This window comes from Meriones unguiculatus (genome assembly GCF_030254825.1).
Source record: "Meriones unguiculatus strain TT.TT164.6M chromosome 13 unlocalized genomic scaffold, Bangor_MerUng_6.1 Chr13_unordered_Scaffold_41, whole genome shotgun sequence".
Taxonomy (NCBI): domain Eukaryota; kingdom Metazoa; phylum Chordata; class Mammalia; order Rodentia; family Muridae; genus Meriones; species Meriones unguiculatus.
Window position 1 is genome coordinate 2,830,976 of NW_026843650.1, and position 16,094 is coordinate 2,847,069.

Genomic DNA, 16,094 nt, shown 5'->3' on the forward strand with positions numbered 1-16,094 from the left:
AACTAACTAAAAGGCAGAGATAAACTATCCCAATCAGCAAAATCAGAAATGATAAAGGAGACATAATGACAGGTACTGATGAAATTTAAACAATCATTAGGTCTACTACAAAACTCTATATGCCAAAATATTTGAAAATCTAAATTAAATGGACAATTTTCTTGATAGATTCCATTTATCAAAATTAAATCAAGATTGTGTAAATAGATTAAATAGTCCTATATGCCCCAAATATAAGCAGTCTCAAAAGTATCCCTTACAAAAAAGCCAGGGCCAGAGGGTTTCAGTGCAGAATTTTAACAGACCTTAAAAAGAGCTAACTCTAGTTTGTGTGCAAGGTGATAAGTATGCATCTATTTTCATTTTTCTACATGTAGACATCCAGTTAGAACAGCACCATTTGTTGAAGATGCTATCTTTTTTCCATTGTATGGTTTTGACATCTTTGTCAAAGATCAGGTGTCCATAAGTGTGTAGGTTTATTTCTGGGTCTTCTATTTCGTTCCATTGATCCACCATTCTGTTTCTATGCCAATACCATGCATTTATTTTTACTGTTGCTCTATATTACAGCTTGAGATCAGAGATCTCCAGAAGATCTTTCGTTGTAGAGGATTGTTTTAGCAATTCCGGTTTTCTTGTTATGCCATATGAAGTTGAGAATTTTTCTTTCACAAAACTAAAGTCCAAGTGGATCAAAGACCTCAATATAAAACCAGACACACTAAACCTGTTAGAATAAGAAGTGGGGAAGAGCCTTGAACTCATTGGCACAGGAGACAACTTCCTGAACAGAACACCAATAGCACAGGCTCTAAGAGCAACAATCAATAAATGGGACCTCATGAAACTGAAAAGCTTCTGTAAAGCAAAGAACACTCTCCTCAGAACAAAATGACTACCTACAGATTGGGAAAGGATCTTCACCAACCCTATATCTGACAGGGGGCTAATATCCACTATATATAAAGAACTAAAGAAGTTAAAATAAAACAAATTAGGTAATCCAATTAAAAAATGAGAAACAGAACTAAACAGAGAATTCTCGATAGAGGAATACTGAATGGCAGAGAAATACTTAAAGAAACGATCAACGTCATTAACCCTCAGGGAAATGCAAATCAAAACAATCCTGAGATTTCACCTTACATATGTCAGAATGACTACTACCTAAAACTCAAGTGACAGCACATTCTGGAGAGGTCAGGGAGAAAGGGGAACTCTCCTCCACTGCTGCTGGGAATGTAAATTTGAATACCCACTCTGGAAATCAATCTGGAGCTTTCTCAGACAATTAGGAATAGCGCTTCCTCAAGATCCAGCCATACCACTTCTAGGCATATATCCAAAAGAGGCTCAAGTACACAATGAGGATATTTGCTCAACCATATTTGTAGCAGCTTTATTTGTAATATCCAGAAGCTGGAAACAACCCAGATGCCCCTCAACTGAAGAATGGACACAAAATATATATATTGGTATATCTACACAATGGAATACTCAGCAGTAAAAAAACAAGGAAATCATGAAATTTGCAGGTAAATGGGGGGAACTGGAAAAGATCATCTTAAAAGCAGAAAGACACATACAGTACATACTCACTCATATAGATATATAATATAGGATAAACCTACTAAAATCTGTACACTAAAGAAAGTAATCAAGAGGGAGAACTCTGGCTAAAATGTTCAATTCCCATCCAGAACAGCAAAGAGGATGGACATCGGTAGAAGGAGAAAATGGAATAAGTTAGGAGCCTGCCACAGAGGGCCTCTGAAAAGCTCTGCCCTACAAACTATCAAAGCAGATGCTGAGACAAATGGCCGACCTTTGAGGAGATTGCAGGGAATCTTATGAAAGAAGTGGCAATTAGTAAGACCTGGAAGGGAAAGGAGCTCCACAAGGAGAGCAACAGATCCAAAAAATCTGGGCACATGGGTTTTCCCTAAGACTGATAGTTAAACCAAGTAGCATGCAGAGAGATAACCCAGAACCCCTGCACAGATGTAGCCCATGACAGTTCAGTCTCCTTGTGGTTTCCATAGTATTGGGTACAGGGCCTGTCCCTGACACAAAATGATTAGCCTGCTCTTTGATCACCTCCCCCTGAGGGGAGAGCAGCTTTACCAGGCCACAGAATAAGACAATGCAGCCACTCCTGATGAGACCTAACAGACTAGGATCAGAAGGAAGAAAAAGAAGTCCTCCCCTATCGGTGGACTTGGGGAGGGGCATGCATGGTAAAGGAGAAGGAATGGAACAATTGGGAGGAGAGGAGGGAGGAAACTACAGGGGGGGATACAAAGTAAATAAAGTGTAATTAATTAAAAAAAAGTAAAAAAAAGAGCTAACTCCAATTCTATTCAAACTATTCCACAAAATAGTAGCAGAATGAACATTACCAAACTCATTCTATGAAGACAGAGTCACCTTGATACCAAAACCTCACAAAGACCCAAAAAAAGAGAACTTCAAACCTATCTCTCTTAAGAACATTGATGCAAAAATACTCAATAAGATACTTGCAAACCAAAACCCAGAACACATAAGAGATATCATCCACCATGACCAAGTAGGCTTCATCCCAGGCATGCAGGTTCAATAGACAGAAATTCATCACTGTAATCAATCATAAACAAACTGAAGGAGAAAAACCAAATGATCATCTTCTTAGATGCCAAAAAGGCATTTGACAAAATCCAATACCCATTCATGTTTAACTAAGTCTTGGAGAGATCAGGGATACAAGGCACATCCCTAAACATAGTAAAGACAAAATACAGCAAGCCTCTAGTCAACATCAAACTAAATGGAGAGAAACTTAAACCCTTTTCTATTTTAACTTGTACTTTAAATTATAAGATGAAAATGTTTTATTGGCTTGACCACAGCAAATTACTTACTAATAATGTAAGATTCTAAGCTTCGCCTGCTTATGAGTGAGGCTTACCTGCCATGGTAGAAGCCAGTCTGTGTTTCTGTCTTCTTTAGATCCCATTTCAATTTTGCTCAATAGCATTTTATGTAGGGCATGGGCCACTGCATGTACTGCACTCCATAAGGAATAGCTTGGCTCAGAAATAGACATCATATCATTTATTTTATCCTTAGTCTTTAGGGAACTATTCAAAGGACAGGGTTTAAAATTTCCACATTGCGAAGCAGGAGGTGAACAATTAAATTTGTCAATCCAGAGTTTAGAGAAGTAAACATCTCCTGGGTAATGGGAGGGTGTAAGGGCCTCAAGAAAGTGCTTGAAGCCAGGGATAGTTCTCTTCTTTAAAAATGATAAGCTTCCACTGAATAGGTTTATCATAATATGCTTTTCATTTATTATAGACTCTAAGTATGTCGAGTGTGGCTTTGCCAAAATCCACACCTTCCTTCTGGTTACAAAGATACTAATGTCTACACAGAACAGCAAGTCATCTATATCACCATAGAATAAATTCACATTTACTTGAGTATGTTGTTTCAAGTTTTCCAAACAATAATCATAGTTTACATTTACATTCAAATTATCTGGGAGTTTTTCTATAAAAGCCACACAGATATCTTCTGTTACCATCTTTACTTTCAGGTCAGAGAGAAACTCCCTTCCTCTCTGATCATCAGACACAATGATCCCCACCCACTTCCAGCCAAAGTGGAGCAATAAAGACATCAGCCCTTGGGCTAGACCTCTGTCTTCAGTAGACATCTGATAAAGGAATGCAAATGTATCTTTGTCACTAAGCATGGAATCAAATGATCCATATGTGACCTGGGAAGCAAAGAAAGAAAAAAAGTGATTCTGAGTTTCAGGCATTTGGAATCATCACCCTTAAGAGGAAGTGATTTTATAATTCAAATATGAGGGTTAAAGGACTGACTATTGTTAAGGAGGATGTCTTCTGTGAGATTAGCTTGTCCCGAAATTATGTGGTGCTATACAGTCTTTTACAAATACCATAAGCTCCAAAGTTACTGAGGTGTCTGAAGCAGCCAAGAGGTAAACAATAAGCTGTTCATTGGCTTGAAAGGAATGATAGATCTCTCTTGCTACAATAACAATGCAAAAGAATATCTGATGTAGAGAAAACTGCAGAAGGCATTAACAGGTATTTTCTATTCTCATAACACCTCTGAGAACCTTCACTTTTAGGAAAGCAAATATGGAAAGATACTAACAGTTTTCAGAGATTCAGTTTCCCAAGTTAAAATTATTCAAGTTGTGATTACCTGGGGCCTCATTGCCAGGGGTTATTGTATCATCCCTCTCAATAGAGACAAAACTCAGACAGATGTAAATTATTGTCTTTATTTTTTATTACATTAGCTTAAACTACAATTATGAATTGTTTAACTGAGTGATAACAATGAGAGTTACCGTGTAGGTTTTTTAATCTTGATTATTGCTGACTCTTGTGCTCACCAGGCATTTTCTGTTTGTAGTAATGTGTGCTGATAGATGCTATGCATTTCTTCAGTGTAGCCTGGCAAGAGTCAATTGTGATGATACAGCTAAGTGGTTAGTCTCTGTGGGTGCTATTCTGAGATCAACTTTCCTGAATGAGATCATTAATTCCTTCAAAGATTTTCATCGGTGATGGCATTAAACATTGTTCCAAACTTAGTCACATGTCCTGAACTTTCTTTTTCCATATGTCAGGTATTGACAACCGTAGGAATTTTGAGATGTATATATGCTAGATTGGGTAGTTACGTATCTTTGCTGTAGAATTTGACTTATGATCAAATGCAGACTGAGTATCCACAGTACATCATCCATTGTTTGGAGATAGAATCATGGATACTACTAAGTGATCTGCTCAGAAACTCCCAGAACTAACTGTTCATGCATTTTGCCACACTCTGCCATCTGTTAACTATTAACATATCAAAGTAATTCGTTCACTGCTATTTGAAATCTGCCTACAGTAAACATAATCCACTTCTGTTTTCTTTTGTTTGCTCTGTTATTGTTCTTTTGTTGGTTTGTTTGTTTTCATCAAGTCTAAGATGTAATTGTGCTTAAAATATGTTTCTAACTTACTTGTGGGACATTGTAGAGCTCTGAAAGTGTTGCAATTGCAGCAGAAAATTCTGGCTTGTTTCCTGAAATGATTCCTAGAGGTTTGTATTGAGTGTTGCACTTGTAATTAGGGATATACTCACTCCTTCCAGACAGCCATATCAGAGGGTCCTCCAAGGTTATTTTGTTAGAATTAAAAGCATTGTAGATGTGGGAACCCAAGGTCATATTGGGAAGCAGGTTTGAGTCCTTATTTATCTCTTCAATGGCAAAGTATAAGGTCAGCAAATATTGATAGTTTCTCCAAGTCACTCTAAACCAGAGGAACAAAAGGTTGGGTATTGTCAGTACATTTTTCTAAAAAAGTCTTTATCAAATACAGGAACCTAGAGATCCTAGCCTTTGACTTTTCCTGTGACATGTAAGTCTTGTGTGAATAAGCTCATGACAGCCCAGGAACATCATCAAATGGCTCCTAAACTCTCAGAGGTTTAAATGTTTCAAATATTTTTGGTGTAAATTGTGTGCATTAAATATCACTTGTTTGTATCTTATGACTACTGAATACATATGTGCTTATGACATTTCAGCTCATGGAATCACTGGGTTACAGAAGAGTCACTAAGGTTTCACTAGGAATATAAAAAAGAGCTTCCTACCCTTTTCTTTTGTAATGATTCAATTTCATACTTATGAAAATTCTAACAAGTTTATGTGCATTACTAGTGGTAAAGTGTCTCTTTGTGGTATAGACAGATGCCCGGGCATCTATCTATAGATAGATCACTTTGAATAAAAGCTAGCATCTCAGTGCCCACAGGGTGGCCTTGGAAACATGTTTAGCTCCAGTTCGTAAGATCCTTTCTGGCATCTTTGGGCACCAGGGACACCTGTGGTATTCACATATATATAAGAAGGTGAGCTCTTGAGTAAATGAAATAAGAATAAATAAGCATGTGCAAAATAGTGTTCTTGGGTTTGAAAAATGATATGTTATGACTAGTTGCTGCTCTTATGGAGGACCCTGACTCAAGTCACAGTAGCCAGTTTTAGGTTTCAATAGTGTGTATCAACAGTTCTATGGGATCCATGTCCTCCACTGGCCTCTGAAGGGACCCTTTACATAAGTGGCACACAAACAAACATGTAGGCAAAACACTCATAAACATAATGTAAAAATTAATAAATCTTTACAAAAACTAAAAAAGTAGTAAAAAGTAGTAAAGGAAAGATGTTTCTCTAAGCTTGCAGATTAAATGAATGAGTAGAGTTTCCTAGGTAAGGCAGGGGGAAAAAGTAGGTTAAAGTAGCATATGAAAAAGAAAACACCAAGTACATTAAGACAGTACAAAAGTGCTCACAATGGGACAAAATGGAACTTTGTTGCAGGTGGGTTAGTTGAACTGTGTCACACAGAGCCTTCAGCACTTGGGGATGGGTCCTCAGAAGCTTTCTTTCAAAACCTGTGGTAGATAAGAGTCTGGGTGACCCTAATAGAGGGAGCTTAACAGAAATCATTAGCCTAAAGTCAACTGTGTTCTACTGAAGGAAGGATTCTGCCTTCTGATCTGCCATCATCAAGAAGAAATTCCATTTGGTTTTACTACATTAATCTGGGATCTGTGGCTAGATGTTCTGTTAAGAGAGAATCTACCAGGCAAAAGCAGGCAATTACCAAAAACTGAAAGAAAGACTATTAGTCTTCCTCAAGGATTATACCATACTAAATATTGAATTGTAGGAATATATACATATATACATGAAAATTCCTGGACAGAGCAGTGTCTGCAAAGACTGGCTATAAAAAGTTCATTGATGTGGTAAGATTTCAATGTTGTAGTTTGAAAGGCTCATTACCATAGTGTGGGCTACCTGAGTAGCCATTTCTTGGACACCTCTGTGGTTAAGATGATAGTTATATATATATATGTATATATATATCTGCATCTGTATCTCTATCTATCTATCTATCTATCTATCTATCTATCTATCTATCTATCTTATAGCTGATGAATAAAATCATTTTAGAATATAGTAACCCAGCACTCTACTGGCTTTTGCCAATCTAAAAGATGAGAATGACATCACATAGCCATCTTGGGCCTGTATGATAACTTGCCCCATTTTGCTGTTTAATGTCCTCTCTGAGGTTTCCAGTGATGTATTGGATTTATAGTTTTCTTTATTTATTGTTACTATGAAAATTCATGAAGCTGCTTCCACATTGTATGATGGAATTTGGGATAACATAAACTGTATTCACAGACTCTCAAATTTATTCAAATTTATAGAAGAAATTCTATCTTTTTCCATTTGAGCCGAGGGCTTATGTTTTTTTCAATCACATAAAAGTGATAATAAAGACTAAAGAATCAATTTAGTTGGTTACACCTGTATACTTATTCATTTATATTTGTGTGACAGGGATACCACAAGAATATCACCAGGGCCAATCAAATAGGGCCCAGAGTTTCCTAAGGAGTCTGATGCATCTACCAAGGACAATGCATGATCTCAAACTAGGTCCTCTACATAGAAGTAGCTGATGTGCTGATTAGGGTTCATGCTGGCCTACTAGTTAGTGGAGTGGACATTACTATATTTTATGTTTGTTGGTCACTTTACCCTGATGGAACTGACCTAACAGACCATAAGGGAGTAACACAAACTCAGTGATCATAAGACTACAGGGGCTGGGGTGTGTAAGTAGGGGGCAGAATAGTAGAGGAGGAAATGGGAGAGAGAGTAAGATTGGGAGCAGAAGAGGGTGGGGCCTATGACCAAGATGTAAATTGAATTAATTAATAAAATATTCAAGTGAAAAATATGGCAATAATTTAGATGCTTTCCTTCAAGGCCCTCAGAGAGTTCTGCTGAGTATGGATTTAAGATGTAATGACAACGATTTCTCTGCCAGACATCTAGAGTCCGTAGCTAAGATAGGCAGAAATGGCCTTTCCTTTGATGATATTTCAACTGTGATGATGACGACTGAACCATGAATTGCCACATGCTTCACCCAACAATAAATCTCTGCCCAACCTTTGGACACTGTTGAGTTAAGTGCTCTGGTCTGCCTGGCCAAGGTAGGTTACGTTTCCAAGTTCCTGCTGCATAAAAACCATCTCAGGCCTCAGGAGTCTGATGTTTGGTGGGTCATGATGCCTTGTGTGGCAGATGAAGACAATGTTGTTTTGTGTGTCATGCAAAGACTGTCAAGCCTTGCTCCCTACAAAGTCTTTGAGAATGCCATGGAGGAACCCCAGACTGGGTGCCCAGGTATCTATTAAATCTCTGTCAATTTGACTGATATTTGGATTATACTGATATTTGGATTATACTTCCGACTCAAATTTACCCCTCTCAGATCTCTTGTCCTGTTCACAGCAGGTTGTCACTATAAAAGTTTAGCAGAGGTTATGAAACTTTAGGCAGCTCCTCTGAACAAGGCTGCAGCTGCATGGTCAGTCTATATCATACATGAAAGTCAGGCCTTGTCCTTTTCTACAGATACTAGATTCCCTGCCGAAGAAGGCATTACCTTGCTGGCTTCACACTGAAAAATCTAATCTCACAAAATTAGATTTAAATGAGATTCAAACTGAAGCTACGAATACCTAACAGTTTACATTTTATGGTTCTTTCATTAAAAAAAAAACTTGCTTGTCAATCATTTCTCCCAGTTATCAAACAAATCTGTCTCTGGGTAAATGCATAGATGGGGGAAACAAACACTTTAAAACTGATGGAAATTTTGAATGTCTAAGAAACGGATTTAAGGTATGTAAATGCAAGTTGTAAATGTCTGAGAAAGTGGTTTAAAGTACGTGAAAATGAGACTTAAAGAGTTTAAAATATCAGAGTTTTAAAATATTAATTAGTGGAGTTTTGATATGCTATGAAAACCACATTTTAATGTCCTTTCATTCCTGCTCAAGATATACTTCAATGCTTCTCATTGTGCTGAAAGCTTATCTGTCATTACATATTCAGAGAGAGAAAAGGTTGTTCTCTTTTTAGCCCAGAGCCATCCTTTTTTGGTGCCCAAGTTTGTCTGTAAAGCATTAGTCTACTCCAACTGTTTACAGACACTTGTTCACTGCTTTTCCTAGAGTGAGACTTTCAGTGTAGACTATGGATTGTGGTCATGTTAATATATTTAAAACTTGTATATCTGTGTGTAAACTTTAAACAACTATGATTTAAACTTCTACTTGATCCACCTATCACAGCTTAAACAGAATCTAGATTAAGACCGGTCAATTAATGATTCAGTCTTTTCTGTCTTTTATCAATCACTGAGGATTGGCTCTTTTCTTCCTCCTGTGTTGTAATTCCTTCTCTCTCTTGCTGCAGTGGGCTACTGAACTATGGTTTCTCTATTTTGTGAAAGCATTCTTAAGAGTTCTTTACTTCCAGAATAAATTAGACAACCTTGTTTTTTTTTTTTTTTTTCTATTCAAGTACTCCATAACAATACAGGTACCAGGACCTTAGTCTAGTATGTTTGTTTCCTACTCTGAGAGGAAATAGGCATTGAAGTTTCAAGAAGGTACTTTTCAGAAAGGGACCACCCTATTTCCAACACTGATGTTCAAATGAACATATGTACCAATTATAGCATCAACTGAAAAACAGGAATATAAAAAAGCCTAATGATTCCTCCACATTATCATAAATAACCAACAACCTACCATACAGTTTCTCAGAGAGATAAAGTGGCAGATAAATATTTCAGAAAGTAAAGAGATGAACAACAGAAAAGAAGACAGAACCAAGCAATGAATTCAACTGGGCATCGAGACAAGGATCAGGAGTCTCCATGAGAACTCAGACGAAGGAAAGAATAAACAGCTGTACACAGGAAAGACTGAGTAGCATAAAAGACAAATCATAAGACAAAACTGAGATTGTGAGGGAGGAGAAAGTCACATAGAAATGTTGCAAATTAAAATCATAAAACCTCAATTAAATCTGAGTAAATTGGGTTTCCAGCAGAGCTAACTAAACAGAGAACAGAATATGGGCATAAATGACATGCATTTCAGAACACTACATTACAACATCAGTGATAAATAAATACGTTATAAGTATGACCACAGTGTCTAAACTCTGAGATATTTTAAAGATACTAAAGACAGAACACATGAAACTGGAGATTCTAAGATTTGTACTGAGCACATAGGGATACTCAAGTTCACTTTAGCAGAAACTCTCCAAGTCTCTGGAAAGAAACAGATATTCAAGCATAAGACATTTAGATGACCAAATAGACCTGAGAAGAATGGAAACTTATCTTGATATACTAGAGTCAGTGTGTTAAAAATATGTAAGTCTCGCCATGTAATCACAACATGGAGAGACACAAAAGTTGTTCTTTTTTCTATTCCTAATTTCTTTCTGACTGGAAGCATAACAAAGAATAGTGGAAATGTTTGCAGAGGCACAATGAAGCAGAAAAAAATGTGAAACTGCTTTTCACATTGTTCTGTATCTAGTTCATTATTCTCAATGGAATCACATGTGTTTAGCATGTCATGTACTAACTTTTAACCAGAACAACCATAGCACATTCAAGCAAGTACTCACAGGTCGAACTTCCATAGTAGACTTGGTTCTCTGTCAAAAAAGATCTCATCAGTTTGGGATCCATCAAGTTCCATCAAGTGGGATCCCAGTTCCATCAAGTGGGATGGAAATGGGAATAAATGTAGCGAGGTTAACATCTGCCTCCATGTAGGTGTTGGTCTTTCCATAATAACCACAACTGCTCAGAAATATCTCTGCTGATGTATACACAGGTTGCAGGAGGAGGCTGAGGCAAAGCAAAGGCAAGGACATGTCAGGCTCTTCACTACACAGAGACAGTATCCTGCATCGAGGCAGATCCAAGAAGATTCTTGGCTTAGGTCCTGCAACAGGCTGAGACCTCAACAATGTCAGAGAAGACTTTGTATGCTACAGCTGCTTCATACTGTTGCTTCAGGCTGTCAGTCTGTGCATACCCAAAGGTTCTCATGATGGGCCAGCACATACACTGCAGCAAAGCCCAGCCATTGTGGGTCACGGTGCTCAGATATTTCTGTCACTGTATCCAAACTTGCTCTGAATTTGCTGTCTTTTTATTGTTCTATTTGCCTCTCATCAATGTACCCTTGGAATCCCATAGCCCTGGGGCTTTGCACCTGGTTCCTCTATGTGGGTGAAAAACATGTTTGGTTCTTTCTTTCTTCAACAACCTGTATGATTTCATCATGGTACACAGTGACTTTGGAGAGCACCAGAGTCTGAGGCAAAATTGTAGGTCATCAAAAAAAACCGCTTGTTTGTTTTGGATTGCTGTTGTGAAAGGTAGTTTGAACATTTGATTTCATATAGTAAGGGGAGCAAGGGCAGTCACTCTTTGATCACTTTGCTACCTCTTTGATCACTTCTACCAGTCAAAGTGGCTAAACTAAGTAGCAGGGAAAATAGTTTCAGACAGTTTTGATGAGATCTGATAGGCTACAGTAACATTGTAGAGGAGGAGGACATCCCTTATCAGTGAACTAGAGGAGGGACATCAGGGTAGGGGCTTCAGAGGGAGAGATTTCACTCATACTTTGACATGGGGTTTTGGCCAAGAAAGTAAACACTGGTGACTCAGCCTTATGCAGGACACCTGGGTTCTTTGGGTTCTCAACTCAGCTTTTGCATTCAGACCTGGACGTCTGGCACCAAATTAAGAATTATACAGGACCAAAAGAGGGGGCAAGATGCTCATAGGCAATTTAAGTCATGACAGACAACACATTTACAACTTGTATGCTTAGCTTAGATTATCAGCCACTTTCCTCTTTACATTCTTTCCTGATTAAAAGACAGACATTAACCACCTTAAGAATCAGGATAGGAGTAAGTTTTGGAGCCTGAGATTATGAACTCAGTTTTGAACCTGGCAGCAGAAGTCTTGAGATGGCTGGACTCAGTCAATTATCTCTTAATAACAACCAAAAAGAAGAGTGCTTCATCTCTATACTTTCTCTACTTTATGGTTATCATAATTACTACTGATATAATTCATGGTATTTTTATTACATATAATTATTATTATAAGATATATACAATATAATGCAAATCAAAATTTGATATCTAACTTATGCAAAATCCATTCATGAAAACACAGCCATGAAATTTCAAAACAGCTAAAACTGTAAGAGGCTTTGAATGTAGGAAAGTGAAAAAATGATGTACTGTTAATTCTTATATATAAAAAAACAAAATAATTAATTGATGCCTCCTATGTATAATCTTGCAAAATTTGGTTACTGGAATTTAAAAATATATATACAGATTACACACACAAATCTATTTATCTCTCTATATATATATTAATTAATATATAATTAATATATAATTAACATATTAATTATACATTAATCAAGATATAGACAAATATACCTATATAGTGAAATTTCTATGTAGGCAGCATCTTAATTTCTTTATGTTCAGTGAGTTGTGTAAATGCTGTATTCAGCGATAGAGACTTGCAGTGAAGTTATGGAGAGCAAATTATAATCTTGATAAAAGTGTGCATTGTTTGGGCATTCTAATAAGACTTCTTTGGCCACCACCTCAAGTAGATATAACCCATACTTCATTTGATGACAAGTGACATCCTGTTGGGATTCTCATGTATTATTTCATTTGGACCACCTTCAGATATGTATATATTTTAGGAAGCTCCTGCTGTATTAGGTTACTACAGTAACATTCAATTGACATTTCATCTTCACTGTCTTTCTTCATATTACTTTCCATAATGTCCTCTTTCTTCCCCACTTTCAACCAAGTCTCCTTTATGAGCCCATCTTCCATCTATAAATAATTATTTTATTGACCCATCCTAGGGAGATCTAGTTACTTATTCTTGAACACTAGTCCCATATTCTGTGTGTATCCTACATGGTTTTATGTACTGTACATTGCTTATCATTCACTTTAAAAGTAATATTAACATGTAAGAAGATACATGCCATATTTATATTTTTGAACTTGTGTTCCTATACTCAGACTGATTTTTTTCTAGTTTGCCTGCAGATAATGCATATTCTTTCAAATTTCATGTTTTACTTTGTAAAATGACTGAGTAATATTTTGTTGTGTAAATGTTCACATTTTCTTTATCTATTCTTCTGTTAATGGACGTCAGGGTTATACCCAATTTCTGGAAGTGTTGATTAGAGCAATCATAAACATGTTTGCATAAATGTCTCCATGGAAGGATGAAACATGCTTTGGATATATGCCCAAGAGTAGTATAGCTGGTTCTTGAGGCAGAAGAATTCCGACCTTGCTGAGGAAAAGCCACAAGTATGTCCTTAACTAAACATGTTTGTACTCTTACTAGCAATGTCTGAATATTCTTAGTGATTGTGACTCTCTTTAGACCATACCTCAAACTACTTTTGATTTCCAATTCCCCGGTGACTATGGATCTTGCTCATATCTTTAAATGTTTCTCAGCCATTTGAATTATTTCTTTAAGAATTTTCTTCTGATATCTTCTATTTCTTTCTTCAGAGACTGAAGGTTTTTTTTTTTCTTACAAGTCTTTCACTTGCTTGGTTAAAGTTATGCCAAGGTACTTTATGTCCTTTGAGGCTGTTGTGAAGTGTATTGTTTTCCCAAATTCTTTCTCATCCCTTTTGTCTTCTGCATATAGGAGTGCTATTAAATTTTTTGAGTTGATTTTGTATCCAGCCACTTGGCTGAATGGATTTATCAGCTGTAAGCGTTCACAGGTAGAATTTTTGGGATCACTCAGGTATACTATCATATATCATCTGCAAATAGTGACATGACATGAACTCATGGGCTGGCTCTTTGATCACCTCCATGTGAGGGGATAGCAGCCTTACCACTCCACATAGGAAAACAATGAAGTCAGTCCTGATGAGACCTGATAGACTCGTGTCAGATGGAAGGGGAGGAGGTCCTACCCTATCATTTGATTGGCGGAAAGGCATAGGAAAAGAAAAGGGAGGGTAGGATTGGGAGAGGATAGGGGAGGATGCTACATCTGGAATACAAAGTGAATAAACTGTAATTAATAATAGTAATAAAGAATCCTTTATTTAGAATTACATGTGTGTTTTATTTGTAGTTTATATATTCTTTATATCTAATTTTTCTTTTGACTTATTTATGCATTTGAATATTAGCCTTTATTTGGGTGTGCAATTGATGAAAGTATTTTAGCTTTCTGTACACTTTTACATTTTCAGAATGATGGTAGTTCTTTGTTATGGAGAAGATTTGCAGTTATCTGCTGTATTTTTGAAGATGGTTTATCTTTATGCCTGGGCAAGGTCTAGGAAGCTCTCCCCTGCTCATTGATAAGTAAGATTAATAGAGTAAAACTCTCCATCCTAAAAAAAACCAAACAATCAACATTAACATTCAGTGCAATCCTCATCAAAATTCCAGACAATTCTTTCTAGATGTTGAAAGGACAATTTTCAGCTTCAAATAGAAGCACAAACAAACCATGAAACCTAAAACAATCCTAAATAAGGACTGCGAGAGGGATCCCCCATCCAAAGATTAAATTGAACTAAAAAATATATAGTAGTAAGTAACAGGATGGTATTGGCAGAGTTACAACACTTTGGTCGATGATGAGATCGAAGACCCAGGCAGAAATCCAAATACCTATGGACAATTGATATTTTTAAAATAAGAAATCTTGAAATAAATACTGGAAAAAAGATAGCATCTTCAACACATTATTGTGGTCAAACTAGAAGTATGCATATACAATAATTCAAAAGATCCCTATGTATCACTCTGCACAAAACTCACCAAAATAGATTAAAGAGCTCAGTAAAAGTCAAGAAACAGAGAATCTTATGGATGAGAAATTAAGGAATAGCATTTTATCTAGTCATGAGAATGTCTTTTTCATGTTTTGGACAGTGTTGGAGAGGCTTATCACTTGAGTTTTGTTCGACTTCTTCAGTTTTTTATTTCTAGATACAACTTAGTTTTTAATTTTATCGATTCCTTTTGTAATAAAATGTCTTCAACTATATTCAGTATTTTATTTCACTTTTTTGTTTTCACAGACATCATTTAGGTTTTATCCACATCCTCTGTTATATCCTTGATTTATTTATGTTTTGAAATCACTGTCTTGTTCTGTGGCTATATTGAATTTCTCAGGGTCTCCTCTAGTAGGGTTGTGGTGATTTGCTGTCTTGGGTGTTAATGATTTTGATTTCACTCTGGTGTCTATTTATCTGGGTTTGGGATGATTGTGATTATAGTTGTTGCTATCTGCACTTGTCTATTTTAGGTTTATGGTGTTTAATTTCTTCACTTCTGTTTCTCTCTCTCTGGATCTTAGGAAAGGGTGTTGGCTTTGTATTGTCTTGTAGAGAATTCTTCTGAGTGTATGCCTTGATAGGGCATTAGGGATACTATCGAGAGCCTGTTCGTAGGTGTCGGTGATTACACTAAAAAATAATGATGAATAAAGATAGCCTTTACCTCAGAGTATAGGGATGGAAAAGGTTTTGAAAGCAAATTGACCCAAAAAAACAAACAAGTTGAAGTAGCGATTTTCATGTCTCAAAAAATAAGTTTTCATCAAAATTAATCAAAAGTGATGGGGAAGAACACTTTATACTCACTGAAGGAAAAACCCATGACTAAAACCATTCAATAATGAACATCTATGATGTAAATGTAAGGGTAGTGTCATTCATAAAAGAAATATTACTAAAGCTTAAATCACACATTGAATCTCACAAATTAATAGTCAGAGACTTCAGCACAGACTTTCTCCAAAGGACAGATCAAGACAGAAAGTAAATGGGAAATAAAGAAACTAACAGACATCTTGAATCAAATGGGCCTAACAGATATATATACAGAACATTTCTCAGTGGGTCATGAAACCTTCTGCAAATTTGACCATAAAATCAGTCACAAAGCAAGCCTCAAAAGATATAAGAAGATTTAAATAACTCCATGAATCTTATTAGACATCCATGGATTAAAGCTAGACTTCAACAAGAGAAACACCACTTGATCATGG

The 16,094-nt window shown here is 36.5% G+C and overlaps 1 long non-coding RNA gene across 1 annotated transcript; it reads right to left on the reverse strand.

The window, feature by feature from the left end:
- Positions 1 to 2,991: 2,991 nt before the first annotated feature.
- On the reverse strand, positions 2,992 to 15,830 carry LOC132651234 (uncharacterized). The gene is made up of 4 exons (XR_009589029.1): positions 13,450 to 15,830; positions 10,604 to 10,829; positions 5,158 to 5,327; positions 2,992 to 3,763 (listed from the first exon to the last, which is right to left on the reverse strand). It is a non-coding gene; the product is annotated as an uncharacterized LOC132651234 (long non-coding RNA).
- Between the last annotated feature and the right edge of the window lie 264 nt (positions 15,831 to 16,094).